The 20,211-nt window shown below is 37.0% G+C and overlaps 1 non-coding gene across 1 annotated transcript; it reads left to right on the forward strand.

Moving 5' to 3' along the window:
- The first annotated feature begins 10,213 nt into the window (after nucleotides 1–10,213).
- Nucleotides 10,214–10,320, forward strand: LOC126662414 (small nucleolar RNA R71). The gene has a single exon (XR_007635789.1). It is a non-coding gene; the product is annotated as a small nucleolar RNA R71 (small nucleolar RNA).
- The last annotated feature ends 9,891 nt before the right edge of the window (nucleotides 10,321–20,211 follow it).

The following is a 20,211-nucleotide window of genomic DNA, read 5'->3' on the forward strand; positions in this document are numbered from 1 at the left end:
TTCCATCTTTTTGTTATAGCCATCTTGATTTGCCATAAATTGCGCCATCAAATCTTCAAGAGATGGCTTCTTCTCCTGTTGAGGTGGTGGAGGTGCTAGTCTATTTTGTTGAAATATAAGAGGTCCTTGTAGCTTTGTATTATTTCCATCTCGCCATGAAAAATTTGGATGGTTCCGCCACCATGGATTATAAGTGTTCGAATAAGCATCATTGCTTGGTTGCCTATTTTTATTGTAGCCAACAAAATTGGCTTCCTCTTATTGTACTTCATTGGCATAATTGCAAGAAGTTGCACCATGCCCTTGAATGCCACAGACTGCACAAGTCTCCTTTGATTGTTGATTTTGGCTAAACAGCATCTTCACCTGCTTAGTTAGCTCAGCAACTTCTTGTAATACCCCAAAATATTTTCAGATAATTACGTCGTGCCACGTGTCGTGATTTCCGATAAATTAAATTAAGGAGAATTTAATTTAATTATATCGGGAAATTTGAATAAATTTTAATAAGTTAAATAGCGGGATTTGAGGATTTAAGTTTGGAAATTAATATAAAATAATTTATAAATCCCGTAAGGAATTTTATTTCGCCAAAGTCCGCGAAATATTTTATAGTATTTATGGTAAAAGTTTCGAGTCAATCGGAGACCGTTTAAATTTTGGACGCGGATAGGTTTTGGGCTAAATTGAAACTTTTGAAAAGTTTCAAGGATCAAGTTGCAAATTGACCATTATATATAAGTTTCCTTCAGATGAAGGAATGGCCCAGAAACCTTATATCAGATAACCATTTTAATTTCATTTCGTTCATCGCCGTTTCCGCCGTTTTCACCGTACGATCTCCGTTTCTCGTCCGTTTTCGACGTTCTATAACTCGAATCGATCGTATTCCGAAGGGCAATCACGGTAAGCAAGTCGTTTCTCCGTTTATTTGAGTATATTTGATGGAAAAACGGTTTAAAACGATAGGTTACGGCGAAACCGAATCGCGATTACGTATTCGATTCGTTTTAAGCGTTTTTCTTGCGTTTCCGACTAGCTTGATTGATGTTTTGATGAATCTAATGGCTCGGGAATGTTTTAGCACGTCGGGAGGGCCTTTTTCAGCGATCAGGGTCGTGCCCACGAAGGTGCACGACGTGCACAACATCAGTGCACGTCGTGCAGGGGCACGACGTGCACCAGTGAGGTGCACGACGTGCACCCAAGGTGCACGACGTGCACAAGGGGGGTGCACGACGTGAACCACCCCTCTTTTGAAGGGAATGACCCTAAAAACCTAATTTGACGATTCCCCATCCCGATATCGACTCCCGGACTCCGAAAATGCGAGATTCGGACGTAAAACGAGTAAATTATGACTAGTTGTTTGGGATAAGTTAGTTTATGGATATCAATTGGTTTCATTGAGAAAACCTATATTCTCTATTGAGAATTGAATTGAGAAGTAGTAAGAAATGAGAGAAGAATGATTTGTTTATCGGAAAAGATTACGTTTGAAGCACGACGGCTTATGTTTTGTGTCTTGTCGTGTCTCGAGTCTAGAGTCAATCTTAGAATAGGATTCTGATGTGAGTCAAATGTTTTGAAATTGTTTTAGATCCAGCGAGGCAAGAAGGAGCTGGACCAGGAGTTCGGGAAGCTTGACGTTCTAAAGCCCCGACGTATTTTTGGATAAGCGTTTTCTGTGAGTTTATACGATTTGCTTTTAAAGTATTTAATTAAGCAATTATTTTATATTGCTTTATATTTGAATTGCATGATTTATATATTAAATCTTTAAGTGAGTTGCACATATGCTTGATTTGAAACCAGTATTGATCCGATGGAACGTGCTACCTATTGAGCGGCAATAGGACTGTGTGATCACCAGTTTTGATTTGATACAGATGTGAATACGATTAAGTACATGAATTCTGAAGGTAGATGTATGATTGTGATACGAGAGTGAACTCGGTTACAGTGTAACCTGAGCCCCGTATCTAGTGGGTTAAACCCACCACTGGGATTAAGAGAAGTGTCGCGACTGACGTGGTAGAGTGTGAATACTCCCGGGTCGGACTATTGGATAAGTCTTCCTCTGAGTATATACGGTTAACATATTTGAGGATTAGGGTTTCAATCGGATCTTGTACTTGGCTGCATATGATTGATTACGACTTTATGTTTTATTTGAATACTTATCAGTAAATGTATGAACTCACTCAGTATATCCCAATATACTGACCCCTCACAGATTTCCTTTCAGGATAAAGACGCTTTGAAGCAACGGACTTCTATCCTACTTCTAGAAGTCTGTATTTTTGAGTATGTAAAGAAACATTACTTTACTCTTAGAGCTGCAGTAGATAAGTATTTTGTCAGTCAGCTTGTATATAAAGTTTTCTGTAAATATAACTTTAACGTTTTAAAGTTCTAAACGTTTTACGCTTGCTGCGTTATATATATTGTGACTGCCAGAGGATATGTGTACCTGGCATGTGTGCTTCTGCATGACACGTGATTGCTTATGTCATGCATGACGTTTGTGTTTTGCGAAAAATTATTTTACGTTTTTAGGCTTGCTACGGGTTTCGGAGCAACCACTCCCATTCCCTAGCGCCGGTCTCGGCTCTGAGATTGGGTCGTGACAATGTTGGTATCAGAGCATGGTCCAGTTACCATTGCTTATGTCAGAAGAGTGATTGATTTTCATAGGATTCTACTGCAGCACATAGGACTCAAGTCTTGTCTTTGTTACGTATTCATTTGATTTTCAAACTTTCAGCTTTCCCTCTAGGATGTGAGTCTGTCTTACGTGTGTGTTCGCATGTGATGAGATGCGCGTTTAATACGGTATGCGTTTGCGATAATATGCGATTATGTGGCTAAGTAACGCTGTTTGTCTTGGTCAGGATGTCTGACCAACGACAAGAAGTAGAGCGAGCTGCCGCTGCAGCACGTAACGTTATAGAAGGGGCGCATGACGTCCATCCAGAAGCTCAAGATGAGTCTTCTGTTCAGGGTGGACTTAACTTACCACCTGAAGCGGCTGGTGATGGTAGAGGCCAAGAGGCCCAGGCGCAGGCACCTGGAGTGCAAGCGCAAGCCCATCAACCTAATGTTGTGGGTTTTGATCTGAATCAGTTTCTTACGGGAATTGCGGCTATGCAAGCCAATCAGGCTGAGGTGCAGAATATGCATCGTGAGCAACTACAGCAGCAACAGTTGCGTAACGTGGCTTTCACTGACCGAGATATCGTTTTGGCTTATATGCGTCTCAAACCAACTAAGTTTGACAGTACAGGCGATGCTCTCGATTTCCTTGAAGAAGTAGAACGTAACGCTCGACGCCTGCAAGCTTATGAGAGACAGACCATCATTATGGTGGAAATGTCATTGAAAGGACCTGCGAAAGATTGGTTTCAGCAGCATATTCAGCCAACCATGGACACTATGACCTGGGCTGAATTTGCAAACCACTTTAGGGAATACTTTTTACCCTATGCCGTGACGGAGAGTTATCGTAGTCAGTGGTTGACCCTGAGTAGAGGCAATCGGTCTGTGCAAGAGTATGTAACGGAGTTCACCAGAGTGAGTAGGTTTGCACCAGACCTGACTACAGACCCAGTTAGAGTGAACTCAAGGTTTGTAGAGGGTCTAGGAGCTGAATTTGTGAGTCTGACGTCTGATATCGGAAGAACCCTAGTGCAATTGATTGATAGCGCTAGGCAAATGGAAGTTTCTCTGATCCGTTTTGGAAGAATTCCTGACCCTTCCAATGTTGCACCTGTGAGAGATAATACGTTTCGTAGCGTACAGAGTGCGCCTACTCAGTCATATGTTGGGAATTATTCTCGATATACACAACGTCAGCGAGAACGCAAAAGACCTCGACGCGGAACACGAGTTAGTACCTCAGGCACCGGATTTAGTGCCAGATCGATGAGTGACATGGGAGGTGGAGTTCCTTTATGTTTGAACTGTAATAGGAGGCACTATGGCGCGTGTTACACTGCTAATGGAGCATGTTTTAACTGTGGTCAACGAGGTCACTTTGCTAAAGACTGTCCGAGGCAGATGCCCCAGGGTTCGATGACTACAGTAGTACAGCCTTCTTATCAGCAGCAGAGGACTGCACATCAGGCAGCGTCAGGATATGATCAGACAGGGAGTACCTTCACTGGCCAGAGAGGCCGTGGTTACGCAAATCGAGGAGGCAGAAATGGCGGAGGACGCAGTACTGGTCAGACTTCGCAGACTGGCGGAAGTCAGGCTAGGGTCTTTGCACTGAATCCTCAGGAGGCTCAGGCTTCCAATGCAGTGGTGCAAGGTACCTTTCCTATCGCTTCTCAAGACGCATTAATTTTATTTGATCCGGGCGCTACGCATTCGTTTGTTTCGCCTAGTTTTGCTAGTAAGTTAGGAGTGCAACCAGCGTACCTTAGGAATCCTTTGTTAGTAGCTACCCCAGTCGGAGAAAGTGTGGAAGTTAGTATCGTTTATCCGTCCTGTCCTGTGAAAGTTCAAGGACGAGATTTGTTAGTTGACTTGATTTTACTCGAAGTATTAGCTTTTGATGTCATATTAGGAATGGATTGGCTAGCTCAGCACTACGCCAATGTGGATTGCCGGAAGAAGACGGTAACGTTTAACACGCCTGGAATTGAAGCGATTTCAATTCAGGGTGATAAGATGGAATCTTCTACGAGTATTATCTCAGCTATTAAAGCTTGTCGCATGTTGAAGAAGGGATGTCAAGGATTCTTAGCGATAGTACGAGACGTGGAAAAGAAAAGTGTAAACTTAAGCGACGTCCCAGTTGTATCGGAATATCCAGACGTTTTTCTAGAGGAATTACCTGGATTACCCCCAGATCGTGAGATTGAGTTTTGTATCGAATTGGCTCCCGGCACGAAGCCGATATCAATACCACCTTATCGAATGGCGCCAGCAGAGCTTAAAGAACTTAAGGATCAGCTAGAAGAATTGTTTGATCGTGGTTTCATCAGACCGAGTGTATCCCCATGGGGTGCACCAGTGCTATTTGTGAAAAAGAAGGATGGATCGCTTCGACTATGCATCGATTATCGACAGCTGAATAAGGTGACGATCAAGAATAAATATCCGTTACCTAGAATCGACGATTTGTTCGACCAGTTACAAGGAGCGAAGTTTTTCTCCAAGATTGACCTGAGATCAGGCTATCATCAGCTAAAGATTCGCGATGATGATATTCAGAAGACTGCCTTTCGAACTCGATATGGACATTACGAATTTCTCGTTATGTCATTCGGATTGACGAACGCGCCAGCAGCCTTCATGGACTTGATGAATAGGATATTCAAACCGTACTTAGATCAATTCGTGATCGTGTTTATCGACGACATTTTAATCTATTCACGTATAGAAGAAGAACACGCTCAACATCTGCGGATAGTACTACAGACGCTAAGAGAGCATCAGCTTTACGCCAAATTCTCTAAATGTGAATTTTGGCTAACGGAAGTGGCTTTCTTAGGTCATGTGGTTTCACAAAGCGGCATTAAGGTTGACCCAAAGAAGATTGAAGCAGTAATAGAATGGAAGCGACCTGAATCGGTTACGGAAGTTAGAAGTTTCCTCGGTTTGGCAGGATATTATAGACGATTCGTACAGGACTTTTCGAAGATCGCTGTACCTTTGACGAAGCTAACTCAGAAGAACGCGAAATTCAACTGGACGGACCAGTGTGAACTCAGTTTTCTGAAACTGAAAGAGTGTCTGACGACGGCACCAGTCCTAACGCTACCAGAAGGAACGGAAGGATTCACAGTCTACTGTGATGCTTCACGAGTCGGATTAGGATGCGTCCTTATGCAACACGGTAGAGTAATAGCGTACGCGTCGCGACAGCTTAAGAAGCACGAGACGAATTATCCGACGCATGATCTAGAATTAGCAGCAGCAATATTTGCGCTAAAGATCTGGAGACATTATTTATACGGCGCCACGTGCGAGATCTTTACAGATCATAAAAGCTTGAAGTACATTTTCGATCAACGAGAGTTGAACCTCAGACAGCGGAGATGGATGGAGTTATTAAAGGATTACGACTGCACGATACAATACCATCCAGGCAAGGCCAACGTAGTGGCGGATGCCTTAAGCAGGAAGTCGGCAGGAAGTCTCGCGCACGTTACAACGACATGGCGGAGACCATTAATCAACGAGATTCATACGATGTTTAGCCAAGGAGTGGAGTTCGAGATTTCATCTCTCGGAAACCTAATGGCTCAACTGACGATACGATCGACGTTGATAGATCAGATCAAAGAGTTGCAAGCAGACGACCCTCAATTAAAGCATCTAATTGAGGAAGTTCAACAAGGAAAGAGTCAAGATTTCAGTATCGTCAACGGAATGCTGAAATACGGCAGTCGAATGTGCGTTCCAGAAGTGGAAGAATTAAGACAGAAGATCATGGAAGAGACCCATGGAACGATGTATAGCGTTCATCCTGGTTCCACGAAGATGTATCACGACATTAAGACAACGTACTGGTGGAGCGGAATGAAGAAAGATATCGCAGAGTTCGTGGCGAAATGCCCGACTTGTCAACAAGTCAAGTTAGAGCATCAGCGACCATACGGTTTTCTTCAGCCCTTACCCATTCCAGAGTGGAAGTGGGAGCAAATTGCGATGGATTTCATAGTCGGACTACCTAAGACGCAGAAAGGTTTTGACTCTATTTGGGTAATTGTGGATTGTTTGACGAAGTCAGCGCACTTCATTCCAATAAAGACGACTTATTCTGCAGCAAAGTTGGCGGAGATTTACATCGATAAGATCGTGAGCCTACACGGAGTTCCCGTGTCAATTGTTTCAGATAGAGGTTCCGTATTTACCTCTCATTTTTGGAAGAGCTTACAAGACGCATTAGGAACGCGATTAAATTTCAGCACTGCGTTTCACCCTCAGACAGACGGCCAGTCTGAGCGGACGATTCAAACGTTAGAAGATATGCTTCGACTTTGCGTATTAGACTTCGGAGGTAGTTGGGATACGTACCTACCTCTAGTCGAGTTTGCCTACAACAACAGCTATCATTCAAGCATTGAGATGGCTCCTTACGAAGCATTATACGGTCGCAAGTGTCGATCCCCTATTTGTTGGGACGAAGTCGGTGAACGAAAGCTCACTGGAGCAGAGATCATCCAGATTACGTCAGAAAAAGTGCCATTGATAAAGCAGCATTTGACTACTGCTTCCAGTCGACAGAAGAGTTACGCGGACCCCAAGAGGAAGGATATCGAATTTCAGATTGGAGACTACGTGTTTCTCAAAGTATCACCGATGAAGGGAGTAGTTCGTTTTGGAAAGAAGGGTAAATTGGCACCGAGATATGTCGGACCTTACCAGATCGTAGAACGCATAGGCTCAGTTGCCTATAAGCTGGATTTGCCACCAGAGATGTCGCAAGTTCATCCTGTCTTCCATATTTCCATGCTCCGGAAATATGTACCAGACCCTTCTCGAATAATTCAACCACAAGTGGTGGACGTGAGCGAAGAACTAACTTACGAAGAACGACCAGTGCAGATTGTCGACACGCAGATACGGCAATTGCGAACGAAAAGAATTCCAATGGTGAAAGTTCTTTGGAGAAGTCAGTCCGTAGAAGAGTGCACGTGGGAGACAGAAGAGGATATGAGGCAGAAGTACCCATATCTATTCACTCAAGGTACGTGGCTAAATGTTAAATTCGAGGACGAATTTATTTTAAGGGGGGGTGAATGTAATACCCCAAAATATTTTCAGATAATTACGTCGTGCCACGTGTCGTGATTTCCGATAAATTAAATTAAGGAGAATTTAATTTAATTATATCGGGAAATTTGAATAAATTTTAATAAGTTAAATAGCGGGATTTGAGGATTTAAGTTTGGAAATTAATATAAAATAATTTATAAATCCCGTAAGGAATTTTATTTCGCCAAAGTCCGCGAAATATTTTATAGTATTTATGGTAAAAGTTTCGAGTCAATCGGAGACCGTTTAAATTTTGGACGCGGATAGGTTTTGGGCTAAATTGAAACTTTTGAAAAGTTTCAAGGATCAAGTTGCAAATTGACCATTATATATAAGTTTCCTTCAGATGAAGGAATGGCCCAGAAACCTTATATCAGATAACCATTTTAATTTCATTTCGTTCATCGCCGTTTCCGCCGTTTTCACCGTACGATCTCCGTTTCTCGTCCGTTTTCGACGTTCTATAACTCGAATCGATCGTATTCCGAAGGGCAATCACGGTAAGCAAGTCGTTTCTCCGTTTATTTGAGTATATTTGATGGAAAAACGGTTTAAAACGATAGGTTACGGCGAAACCGAATCGCGATTACGTATTCGATTCGTTTTAAGCGTTTTTCTTGCGTTTCCGACTAGCTTGATTGATGTTTTGATGAATCTAATGGCTCGGGAATGTTTTAGCACGTCGGGAGGGCCTTTTTCAGCGATCAGGGTCGTGCCCACGAAGGTGCACGACGTGCACAACATCAGTGCACGTCGTGCAGGGGCACGACGTGCACCAGTGAGGTGCACGACGTGCACCCAAGGTGCACGACGTGCACAAGGGGGGTGCACGACGTGCACCACCCCTCTTTTGAAGGGAATGACCCTAAAAACCTAATTTGACGATTCCCCATCCCGATATCGACTCCCGGACTCCGAAAATGCGAGATTCGGACGTAAAACGAGTAAATTATGACTAGTTGTTTGGGATAAGTTAGTTTATGGATATCAATTGGTTTCATTGAGAAAACCTATATTCTCTATTGAGAATTGAATTGAGAAGTAGTAAGAAATGAGAGAAGAATGATTTGTTTATCGGAAAAGATTACGTTTGAAGCACGACGGCTTATGTTTTGTGTCTTGTCGTGTCTCGAGTCTAGAGTCAATCTTAGAATAGGATTCTGATGTGAGTCAAATGTTTTGAAATTGTTTTAGATCCAGCGAGGCAAGAAGGAGCTGGACCAGAAGTTCGGGAAGCTTGACGTTCTAAAGCCCCGACGTATTTTTGGATAAGCGTTTTCTGTGAGTTTATACGATTTGCTTTTAAAGTATTTAATTAAGCAATTATTTTATATTGCTTTATATTTGAATTGCATGATTTATATATTAAATCTTTAAGTGAGTTGCACATATGCTTGATTTGAAACCAGTATTGATCTGATGGAACGTGCTACCTATTGAGCGGCAATAGGACTGTGTGATCACCAGTTTTGATTTGATACAGCTGTGAATACGATTAAGTACATGAATTCTGAAGGTAGATGTATGATTGTGATACGAGAGTGAACTCGGTTACAGTGTAACCTGAGCCCCGTATCTAGTGGGTTAAACCCACCACTGGGATTAAGAGAAGTGTCGCGACTGACGTGGTAGAGTGTGAATACTCCCGGGTCGGACTATTGGATAAGTCTTCCTCTGAGTATATACGGTTAACATATTTGAGGATTAGGGTTTCAATCGGATCTTGTACTTGGCTGCATATGATTGATTACGACTTTATGTTTTATTTGAATACTTATCAGTAAATGTATGAACTCACTCAGTATATCCCAATATACTGACCCCTCACAGATTTCCTTTCAGGATAAAGACGCTTTGAAGCAACGGACTTCTATCCTACTTCCAGAAGTCTGTATTTTTGAGTATGTAAAGAAACATTACTTTACTCTTAGAGCTGCAGTAGATAAGTATTTTGTCAGTCAGCTTGTATATAAAGTTTCTGTAAATATAACTTTAACGTTTTAAAGTTATAAACGTTTTACGCTTGCTGCGTTATATATATTGTGACTGACAGAGGATATGTGTACCTGGCATGTGTGCTTCTGCATGACACGTGATTGCTTATGTCATGCATGACGTTTGTGTTTTGCGAAAAATTATTTTACGTTTTTAGGCTTGCTACGGGTTTCGGAGCAACCACTCCCATTCCCTAGCGCCGGTCTCGGCTCTGAGATTGGGTCGTGACACTTCTGATACCATATCATGATGTGAAGATACCTCATGGACGGCTGCCCTTCGTCCTCTAATGGCCTTTTGTTGAGAATTTAGTGCGACATTCTCATAAATCTGATTTATTTCGGCTGTCGTCTTTTCTCCATAACTTCCTCCGGATGCCGTTTCAGCCAAAGTTTGCCCACTCATGGTCAAACCCTCAAAAAATATTTGAGTTAATAGTAACTCATCAAAGCAATGATGTGGGCATTGAGCTAGGAGCATTTTGAAACGTTCCCATGCCTCATGGAATGGTTCGCCATCCAATTGTGTGAAGTTATATATTTTGCCACGAAGATCCAAAGTCTTTTGTAGAGAATAATATTTTGTAATAAAAGCATTATATACCTCTCCCCAAGTATTGAATATTCCTTCAGGCAAGTTAAAAAGCCATGTTCTTGCACTCATCTTCATGCAGTAAGGAAAACATCTTTTCCTTAATTCATCTTCTGTCAATCTGTTCAATGGAAAAGTTTCTACCACATTGTAGAACTCCTTGATGAATGATAATGGATCATCCACTGTTTATCCATTGAATTGTGGCAACATATTGAGATGAATGGTTTTAAACTCATAGTTTCGAGCTTCGTCTGTGATCCTGATGCATGACGGATTGTTTACCACCACTGGCCTTTGAATGTCTCTCAATCGATGCGCGGCAGGCGCATTGACAGCGTTAACGACTTGGTCTGCCATTGCTTTTCTCTTTTTTTTTTTCGATTTCTTCTACAAGTGCGCTCGATTTCTAAGTTTACTTGTAATAAATTTGCGTCGTCGGTGTTCTTGGAACGCCTCAGTTGCATATACTATCTGAAAATCACACTTGAAATTTTTTTGATAGTAACAAAAATTAAAGAAATAACAATTTAAAACCATTGTCCCCGGCAACGGCGCCGAAAAACTTGGTATGTCAATTCTGTAAGTATACAGAATCAATTGTAGCAAGTTATACTTGGAGTAAGGTCGAATCCACAAGGACAGACTCTTTAAACTGTTATTTAAATTAACTTTTGTTTAAGTAACCGTTTGTAATTTGAGTTGGGTTTGAAAACAACTATGTAATAGATGAAAATTAAAAGAATATTTTAGAATAAAATATAAATATTTGGAATAACTAGGATTTCGGGTTTCGCCATAATTTGAGGGGAGATTCCATCATATCTAATAGGCCTAATGCCATAAAAAAAACTCCGACCTTGTAAACCCCTTTCGATCCTACCCCGACGTTAAAAATTTGTCAATTTTACCCTATTTTGCATTTTATCATTTCAATTATACCCCAATTTTTTAATTTTTGTCAATTTATACTAAACAAATGGCATAAAAACTACGTAAAATAGAAGGTTATCACCACAACAATTCCAGACAAGAATATTCATTAATCATGGCAAGCCTGGAATCCAAGGCATGCTGGACTATCAATCTTTGGGTCAATAATCATAGAGTTATCTTGAAAACTTGGCCCATCTCCCTAATCATTACTCTCCACGTCAGAATTTTGCTTTTTCCTCTTTGGTTCAATAGCCAACTCATCACCAATCCCATATGGCAATTTTGAATTATTGCTATTCAAATTTGAATTCCATGATTTTCTCCCCTCAACAACCACCAACTCTCTCGAATCTTTCTTCTTTCCATCTCTTCCCCTATTTTGAATTTTATGCGCTGATTTGGCGATAAACAGATTCTCCGTCATTTTCCCATTCAAAGATTCCACGTCAACTTCATCTCCTTCCTCAGAAACCCTAACAGGAATTGAATCCCTAACCCATTTATTAACTGGATTAACACCATTTTTGCGAAAGATAAACCTCAAATTTGCTCTATACGACAATTGTTCTTTCGGAATTGGATTCGCAAAATATTTCGCACAAAACTTATCTGAATGCCCCATTATACCACAGTAAAAACAAAACATCAGAATTCTTTCATACTGAAAGTTTAACCAGCTCCATGCACTCGCACTTCTCTTAAGCTTTATTCTCCTTTTCAACAAAAAACGAACATCCACTCTAACTTTTATTCTCACTGAGTCAACTCCAGGATTATTAACTTTCCTCTGATCATGACAAACAAATTCCCCTAGAAAATTCCCCACATCAACACCAAGCTTCTGATTAGCAAGCCCCAAGGGAATATCCTGGACATGTATCCACAGATCCACCTTCCACAGCTCAACTTCACTCACCATTTCTCCTCTGAACAATTGACGACATATGAATAAGTGATGTTCAAACATCCAAGGACCGTCATTCAAAACCCTTTTCATATCCATCTCATGATAGAACTGAAACATGATCAAATTCAGATGAACTTGTTTGATACGAACTCCCATAACTGGTTTCCAAATTGGTGGTAGAACATTTTGCATCGCCTCCATATTCACCACCTTATCTGTCAGAAATCTACCAATTAAACACCATTGGAAACTATATTCCCCTTCCACTTCACCCTCACCTGAGACATCCAACCCTACCTCTTCCTCCTCTTCCAAAACCAGTCTTCCTTAAAACACATCCCTCCCCACCATATCAGCCGAAAAACACCAGAAAAAAACAAACAAAATAGAGGGTAGAACAAGAAAGAAAGACGGAATATAAAGATAAAGAATAACCTTAACTTCTCTTAATAAGGGTTTCTACGTGCATGAAAAAGCTCATTGAATATTGGTTGCCTACTAGCCAATCAGAGATATTCTATAATGACCTTAAACCTGACTACAAAACTCAGTAGGGAACAAATCTCATAGAAAAAGATGCACTAATATAGAAACAGTGATTCAATGATTACGCTACACACCAACTCAAGCCACTTAAACACACTAAACTCCACTTGTCGCTAAAACTAGCACAAGACATTCCAACTTGCCAAGATGCAAGATGCCTATTACAAACTCTTAAAACACCATTTATGTGTGTGCGGGGGGGGGGGGGGGGGGGTGTATGACCCCTACCCTAGTTTAATTCAAAACTATGTCAAAACGATGTTTCGACATTTTATTTCTTAAACTTCCTATTTGGTTACCTTCTTGATATAAGGGTGAGTAAAAACTGAGTCAAACCGAGCTGAAAATACTAAACCGGTCAGATAAACGATCGTTCAAAATGAAATGAACGATTGTTTACTATCATTTTTCAAATGATTTTTTGAACATTGAAAGTGAACGATCATGCACTAGTTTTCACTACTAGAAAACAGCGTTTTAGCGACGGATTTTAGTGACGGATCTAAAATCCGTCGCTATTTTTTCGATTAGCGACAGATTTAGCGACGGATCTAAAATCCGTCGCTAAACACCACATTAAATTGGCGGGAATGATCCCGCCAACTTTAGCGACGGATTTTCCGTCGCTAATGTTGGCGGGAGTAGTCCCGCCAATTGTTTTGATAAAATTTAGCGACGGATTTTAAAATCCGTCGCTAATTACTGGCGGGAATACTCCCGCCTTTTATTTTTCGCAATTAGCGACGGATTTTAAAATCCGTCGCTAAATTATGCCTTTTGCGACGGAATTTAGTGACGGATTTCAAATCCGTCGCTAATTTTCAATGTCAAAAAAATTAAAAGGCATCTAATATTATTTAGGATAGTATTTAATAAAAAATAATTATTAATTTTTTAATTAAATTTATATTATTATAATATAACGTTTTTATTTATAAAATAATAATTAAATATTATTTATGAAATAATAATTATATATTATTTATTTATTTAAAGTATATAAATATTTTAATAAAATTATTAATTATAAAAAAATTATCTTAGAATGCGGGTTTAAATTATGAAAACAAATATTTGTTGTTTTTAGTTAACATTTAAGTATAATATACATAAATATATAACATGAATATGAGCTGGTTAAGATGGAGTTGTGCGCGGGAGAACTACAAGGTTAAAGAGTCTTGAGTGGGAGCAATGGAAGGATGGGTGACCTACTGGGAAGTTAGCGAAAATTGACAGGTGGATGCGGGTGGTTGATTTAACTCGGGTGGGTGAGTGACGGAGGGCGCGGATGAGGGATTGATTAAATAAAAAATTTATTTTACGATGTAATTTTTAAATTTTTAATTGTTTTTAAAATTAGTGACGGATTTAAATCCGTCGCTAAATCCGTCGCTAATTAGCGACGGATTTAAAATTCCGTCGCTAAAACGGAGACCAAAATCCGTCGCAAATCTTTTTTCCCGTCGTTATCAAACGTTGCGACAAAAAAGGTTGCGACGGACTGTTTCCGTCGCAAATCCGTCGCTAAACGTGTTTAGCGACGGATTTTGGTCATTTAGCGACGGAAAAATCCGTCGCTAAATGACTGTTTTCTAGTAGTGTTTGAACGATCGTTTAGTTTGTCCTAACACCTCATTAATGAAGTTTTTTAAGAAAAAATAATGGGAAGAATTTGGCTTGAATCAATAGGACTTTGACGCATCATAGAGAAGCCTCTGAGCTTGGTTAGAACAATCTTTTAAACCTTCAAAACTCTCAACTAACGAAAACTCTCTCGAATTTATTGTGCATCAGTTTTTCATATTGATTGCTTGTTATTCTAGTTAGTTAGAGCATTTATTTGTTTTGTTTGTGGATTAAGTCTTGCAAAAATCAATTAGTTGTAAGTTAGGGATTTAATTTTAAACAAATTCTAAGTTGGATGTTAATCTTCAAAACACCATTTTGTAACTTATAATCAAATTTTAGCTAGTGAAAATCTCAATCATTGATTGAGTAGTGGATGTAGGATTGTGTTTAATCCGAACCACTTTAAAGTTGCTTTGTGTTCTTCTCCTAAACCCTAATTTTCTCTAATCCTCTCTTAATTATTATTTTAACTAGTCGTATACCCGCGCACTTGCGCGGAATCGATATAAAATATTTTTTTCAGAATATTTTTATTGTAATATATTTATATAATAGATTAATATATTTTAAAATTTTCATATTAAGAATAATAGTAATTATTTTACTATATATGTATATATGCATAACTAAAACAAAATTATTATATACAATTTAATATAAAAACGCAAATATAATTTGCATAATCTAGAAACTAAAAAATAAATTTCTTAAATAATATAAATTTTTATTTGATTTTACTTTAATTATAATAGTTTATCGTTAATAATAAATAGTTTATAAAACTAATAACTCATGAGAATACTCCGTTTATGATAACTTTTACAAACGTTTATTCTTTTAATTTTTTATAAGTTTATAAAATAAGAAATATAGGATACTTGTGAATTTTCAATTTTCTAAATCCTAATATATTTTGTAGTTCAACTTTTTTTAATTTTGTTATACCCTATAATTTTATGTAATTCTAACTAATTTTTATATTTAAATATTACTTGAATTTAATTTTAACTGTAATAATAATCTATCAAATGATTTAAATTAAAGTAAAATAAAATTACTATTTTTTTTACCGTTGCTTTCAATGAATTTTAATTTTATCATTATTTCATGACGACGAAGACACATGACATACACACTGTATTTTATTTAATTTAGACATATCAATTTTTTTTAGTAATTATTTAATCTGAATACATATATTTTTTTGGTTAATCTGGTCTTTTCGACTATACAATTTGAAAATTTCTATTAGTTCGATTATAGATAATTGTGTTAATTTTATATAAAATCACCACCTTTATACGTTTTTTTTATTTTATCACGTCCTTTAAAAAGTGTCAAATAAAATCACCGCCTTTCATTTTTTTTGCAAATCTATCATCGATGAGTAAAATACAGTGTCTTTTTCCTTCCAAATATATGTCCTAATATGACTAATAACCTATTAACACAAAAGATACATTCCTCTTACTCTTTTCTTATTGATTCCGGTTGTCGAACCAACTAAGATACACCAAATTTTCATATTCGTGATAGATTTGCAAAAAATGAAAGGTGCTAATTTTATTTGACACTTTTAAAGGACGTGATTAAAATGAAAAAACGTATAACGGTGGTAATTTTATATGGAATTAACTCTAGATAATTCAACTCGATTAAAAATCTAAAAAAATGTTGATTTAGCTAGACATAATTATGTAATTGGATATAATTGAAATAAAACCATACATTTCAAAATAAATTGGATAAAATTGAAAGACTTGAATTTTTGTAAAAATTTTATAAACAATTTGGCCTTTTTAAGTCATTCGGCCATTTAGTTATTAATAATTCAGTTTAGTTTTAGCCAAATTACAAAACCCTAATCATATTCTTCATGTTCTATGTCCAAATTGCACATTTTCGGAGTCCGTAAACTCTTATCAACTCAAGATATGATACGTCAAATTCCCATGCACCAAAACGAACCCAAAACCATTAAGGCAGCCTTACCTTGGCATTGGCACGTCGTGCCAAACTTTGGCACAACGACTGCACGACGTGCCAATCCTTGGCACGTCGTGCAGACGAGGACAACAAGCCCTAACATGCTTAAAAACACCCAAAACTCATCTCCGACATGCTTGAAACATTTTTGTACATACCCAACTCCATAATTACTCTCAAAATCATCAACAACGTATAAACTAAGCTTAAAAGACTAGGTTCCGAGACTTACGATCAACTGTAAGCATCAAATTCCTAAACAGCCCACAAAACCCTAATTTTCGAAATTATTATCGAAAAATTACCTTGATTTTCAACATTTAGATGATAGAAAATTCTTTCCCCATTCCAACGCAACAAGAATCGTCTAATTCCGAGTACGAACGAAGAAACCGCAATCGATCGAAGTTTAGCGGTGAAGAAAATAGATGAAGAACGAATTTAATGTCTCTGGAATGTGTTTTATGAATTCAATTCATATGAACTTGTTTTATATACTTGGTTAAAGTGCATCTTGGTTCCTCCTCTTTTATTTTCTAACAATTAACCCTTATCTCTTTTCTTTTACTCGCTTTCGTCCAGCGATCACTTAACCGTTTTAACTCGATTGCTTTTACATATTATTTATATCCAATAAATAATACTACTCCGACATCTTATTAATTCGTATTCCGATATATCCTTTTAAATTATTTTTGGCTAAAATTCTTAAATCTCAATCCGAGACATAAATTTCTCCTTTTTACTTTCTCGTTCATTTCTTTTAATTTCATAATTTCTCACTTTAACCAATACCGATATCCAAATTTTTTTTATTCAAATCCTTAAATATAGACGTCCTAATCGATATTATCATTTTTTTAATATCCAAAATCTTATATTTTTGCAACTCCGTTCCCTTTCTATAAGACACGTTGCACTAAATGGCACTTGAACTTACGGAGTATTACATATTTATTGGAACACGTTTTGATATTAAATTTATTTCCGAGAATAAGAACGCCACCACTACCAATAAAAACTGCAATATTTCGTGGCAGCCAAACAATACTTATAGAATTCAAAATTAAACTGATATAATATGAAATAATATTAATATCGATAAAAAAAGACTTAACCCATCTACAGACCCCTGTATTGTACACTTTTTGTTCCGTAGATCCTTATACTTCATTTTTATATTATCTGGTCCTTTTACTTACCTATTTTTGATTTTCAGGTCCTTTTTGAGTTTTTTTCAGTCCCTCTACTTATAATTTTTTTCCTCCAGTCCCTATACTAACAATATTTTTTTCCTCCAGTCACACAAAAAAAGTGGAAAAAATTTAAAAAGGACCTATAAAAACCTACGGAAAAAAAATGTAAAATACAGGGGCCTCTAGATGGATTTGGCAATAAAAAAATTACACATTTTTTACACCAATGCTTATAGTTTTTGAATCAACCTGATAAAAACTTGAATGAGCTAATTAACCTTTATCCAAAACCAACTATATATATATACTAGTGAGAAACTCTCGCTCAGCTTCAGAACCTATTAAATTTAAATAAATTATATTTGGAACACATAAATTTAATTGAATAGTATATTTAATGAATTTAAGAAAATTATACATTTATTACTATTTTTATAACTGGGAAAGAGCAGTTTTACTGCATAATGTTTATACCATTTAAATTATAATTTGTCGGTAATTTATTATTTGATTAAATATTGACATTTATATACAATTTAGTATTAGTAAAAAATTGGAATAGATATTCAACTGTAGGGGTTAGCAACAAAACCGTCCGTCCGAATCAACTGACCGAACCGATAAATTTTGGTCACTTCAGTTTGGTTAAAATGGTTAACTTGGTCAGTTCGGTTTTTATATAATAAATTTTGGTTTTTTTGTTAACCGAACCGCCCGAATTAACCGACATATTCAGTCGGTTCGGTTATAAAATTTTATTTTCTATCTTTTTCGGTCGGTACAGTTTTCCGTTAAAATTTCTTATTCGGTTAGTTTGGTTTTGGCTATTTAGTCGAACGATTAATTCGGTTAAGAGGTTGTCGGTTCGGTTTCGACCAAACTGACCGAATGCTCACCCCTATCTGCCATAAAACCAAATTTGATAAGCTATAGTAAACATAGATGATTTTTTCTGTATATTTTATTAAATATTAATATTGACATGAAGTCTAAATTTTGTAGCCTTGGACAGTGCAGAATATTGCCCAAAAGTGATATTTTAAAACTCTTAGGTATTATCTAAAAAAAAGCTGATATAAAAATTATGAAAAATAAAACTTTGATCTATGTACTAATTTCAAATGAAATAAGCCATGTTCAAAAAATATGAACAAAAATATAAACATCTATTTAAACTAATAAATATTGAAATTTTTAATAAGTATTATTCAAAGAGGAGCATAAGATTGACCCAACAAACTAAAAATGAGTCGTTAACTAATTAATATAATCAGTCAAACTCATTTATTCAATTATTAATTAGATTTATCAGTTATGTTATTGAATTATGCAGTAGTTATATTTGTTTAAAAAAATTATTAAGAGAATATGTTAAAGATAATCCCACATTGATTAGGAGAACAAATGTAAATGAGTTTATAAGTGTGAAGATTCAACCACCTATTAACTAGTTCTAGTTATTAGGTCATGGTTGAACCTAAACACTCTTATAAGCATGTGGGTGGATTATCACATTCTCACCAATTTATAATTAATTACTCCCACCAATATTTCTAATATGGTATCGGAGCAGGTTTGGCCCGGAATCTTAATCACCCGGTTGTCCGTCTGGATGTCCAGTCCCAGCGGCCCGGTCCGGTGTAGTCGCTGTGTATCACATCACATTTACAATTTCATGGGGAGTCAATTTCAAGTGACAACTAGATGTCCAGTCCCGATTGCACTTGAGGGGGAGTGTTAAAGATAATCCCACATTGATCAGGAGAACAAATATAAATGAGTTTATAAGTGTGAAGGTTCAACCACCTATTAGCTAGTTCTAATTATTAGGTAATGGTTGAACCTAAACACTCTCATAAACATGTGGGTGGATTATCACATTCTCACCAATTTATAATTAATTACTCCCACCAATATTTCTAATAGAATATCTTAGAGGAACAAATATAGTTTTCTAGCCATTTTAATATTAGAATCAAAACAGTGTTGTTCTTTTATAGTGTTCATACTTCCTGGTACTTCATAACTAAAAATAAAATAAAATAGTATATTTTTGCACTAAAAGAGAGAAAAACAACAGCCCATCATAGTTGGTTTTTCTGATATTATAGGCAAGGACAGGGATTTCAAGAAAGAGAACCAAAAATCACTGTTCAATGTACAGTGATTTTAGGTTCTCTTTTATATAAAGTGTAGAGAAAAAATTATTACACGCAACCGTTGTGCTATGTCATTCGTGAAACAAACCAATGATGCGTTAGACATGTGAAAAAAGTAATAATAAAAAAATTAAATAAAAATTAAAAGATTTCTTATTGCAAATTCTTATTCGCTTGTTGTAAATATGACATGACACAACTAATGCATGAGATAAACACTCAGTGTAGAGATATAGTTGGTCTTTTTGAATTAGATAAGGGCTTAATTACTTAAAAACCACCCACCTTGAACTTTTTTTTCGTTTATACCATGATCTAGAAAAAAGTTCATTTATAACCTGATGTATGTGTTTATGTTTCACATCTAACCCGAGGCACTAAATTAACCTCTTTTCATTTAAAAAAAAGTTCAAAATAGTCCTTCATTTAGAGAAAAATTCATTTCTAATTAATCTCTAATTAGCTTAGGTTAAAAATGAAGAACTATTTTAAA

The sequence above is a fragment of the Mercurialis annua genome, linkage group LG8 (assembly GCF_937616625.2).
Source record: "Mercurialis annua linkage group LG8, ddMerAnnu1.2, whole genome shotgun sequence".
In the NCBI taxonomy this organism is placed as follows: domain Eukaryota; kingdom Viridiplantae; phylum Streptophyta; class Magnoliopsida; order Malpighiales; family Euphorbiaceae; genus Mercurialis; species Mercurialis annua.